Source organism: Penaeus vannamei, chromosome 36, assembly GCF_042767895.1.
Source record: "Penaeus vannamei isolate JL-2024 chromosome 36, ASM4276789v1, whole genome shotgun sequence".
NCBI classification, from domain to species: domain Eukaryota; kingdom Metazoa; phylum Arthropoda; class Malacostraca; order Decapoda; family Penaeidae; genus Penaeus; species Penaeus vannamei.
The window spans coordinates 16867929-16870428 of NC_091584.1; positions in this window are offsets into that span (position 1 = coordinate 16867929).

A 2500-nucleotide genomic window follows, 5' to 3' on the forward strand; every position below is an offset into this window, starting at 1 on the left:
AATGTAAAAAAATATATAAAAAAAATCAAGATATGTTATCAAATAATTTTATTTATTCAGTCATCTATTTTGCAACAATTATTGCATCGTGTGTTTCAAGTTCAAGTATTGCTCGAACAAAAATTGTGCGAGAGAAAGGGGGAGGAAAGGGAAGATGGAGGAAAAGGGAACGGAAGGGGAAAGAGGGAAGGTGGACTGAGAGAGAGGGAGAGAAAGGAGGGAGACTGAAAGTGAAGGAATGAGAGCGTGATAGGTAACGGGCAAGAATGAAGAAGGGCGGGGAAGGAGAGAAAGAGGAAGAGAGAAGAGAGGGGAATAAAGGATGAAAGAGTGGGAGGAGGGAAGAAGGAGAGAGAGAGGAAAAGAAATGGAGGGAGAGGGAGGGAGAGGCAGGAAGGAGAGGAGAGTGGGAGGGAGAGGGAGAGAGACGGAAAGAATAGGAGAGGGAGGGAGAGGCAGATGGGAAAAGGAGAGAGGGAGGGAGAGAGAGGGAGACGGAGAGGAAGAGAGGGGGAGGGGGGAGGGGAGAGGAGTGAAGTGATTCGAAGCAACTTTATTAAAAGCGTAATTATTTTTTTTTCTTGACTGAATGGTCCTGCTTAATTGATGTTCCTCATTTTTATTTATTCTTTTTTGGAGGACAGTCAGGCAAAGAGAATTGCAAATCATGTCTCTAACCAGCTGGAAATAATCAAACACTAAACCGGTAAACATTTTTGGATTTAACAGATACAAAAACAAAAAATCGGACAGACGGACAGACAGACAGACAGACGATTTAGCCCCCCCCCCTCCACTAACCCGACCCCAAGCTATACCATGCTATGTTCTGAGCATCAGGTTTCAGTCCACCCTTGTGTCATCCGATCCGAAATGAGTTTTATTAGCGCTGCACGACCGAACACACACATACTACTCGCACTTACATACACACATTAACACACACAAAAACACACTCATACTGACACTCATACACAAAAATACACACACGCCCCCTCACACATATACACTTACACACACATAAACACACGAAAAGACTCACACAAACACACACACAAACACGAGATGACACATCATACAACACCCAGCTAATAACGATTTGTACCCCGGTCGCACGTACGCACACACACATACACACCTACGCACGCGCGCACACACACACACACACACACTCACACACACACACACACACACACACACACACACACACACACACACACACACACACACACACACACACACACACACACACACACACACACACACACACATACGCACGCACGCACACCACAAATCGATTATGCGCTCCCAGGGACAAGGTGCTCCCAGCATTCGCAAACCAGCGGACAAGGATAGAAGCTAAGGACTCACTCGGCTGAAGGTGTGGCGGTTGGGGAAGGACATTAGGGAGGGGGAGGTTTGGGGGAGGGGGTGGTTGGGGAGGGGCGCTGGGTAGGGGGAGGGGCGCTGGGTAGGGGAAGGTTTAGCGGAGAGGGAGGCTGGGAGGGGGAGGTTTGGGGAGGGATGCTGGGTAGGGGGGGAGAGGAAAGGGGAGGGGGGTTAGGGAGGGGCACTGGGTAGGGAGAGAGGAAGGGAAGGTTAGGGAGGGGTACTGGGTAGGGGGGAAGGGATGCGAGTTGGTGGAGAGGTTAAGGAAGGGGGATAGGATGGTTCAGGAGTGGGTACGGGTAGTTTTGGAGTGGTAGACAGGGAGGGAGGGATTTGTGGGGAGGGGCAGGTTTGGGGAGAAGGTGTGGGTAGGCGTAGGCTTGGGGAGTTGGCAGGGTTGGGGTGGGTTTGGGGAGGGGGGTTGAGCAGGGCCAGGTTTGGAGAGGGGGCCAGGTAAAGGGGTGATGTGGGTACGAGGGCAGTGAGGGGTAGGAGGTTAGGGAGAAGGAGGGAGGTAGAGGGAAGAGGTAGGGTGAAGAAGACAGAAGGAAGTAAGGATGTCTAGGGAGGAGGGATAAAAGACAAGAAAGAGGGAGGAAGGGTAAGGGGAGATGAAGAGAAGGAAGAAAAGGATAAGAAGGAAGGACACTAATGTCCAAGGGGAGAGAATAAGAATGAGGAGATAAGAAGGCAGAGAAGAGAGAAAGGACAAAGATGGAGTTAGGAAGGCTAGGGGTAGAAAGGAAACAGAAGAGTATAAAAAGAGATAGTGAGAGAAGAGAGAGGGAGAGGAGAGAAGAGAGAAGAGAGAGGGGGAGAAGAGGGGGGAGAGAAGGGGATCCTGTGTCGGGCGGGCGAGCCAGGTCAAGTGACACAGCACCTGCTTGACCTCCTCTGGCCCAGCGGACGCGGGTGGGCCAGGGGGGGGGGCTCAAGGAAGACACTCTGCGAGGGCGTCCGCGGTGTCCGGTGTCCGAGAAGGACTCCTGGCCGCACGTACGCACTTGAGGGAGGAAGAAGGAGGAGGAAGAGAATGATGCATTAGGAGAAGGTAGAGGGAGGAGGAGGAGGAGAAGGAGGAAAAGGAAGGAGGAGGAGGAGCAGGAAGGAG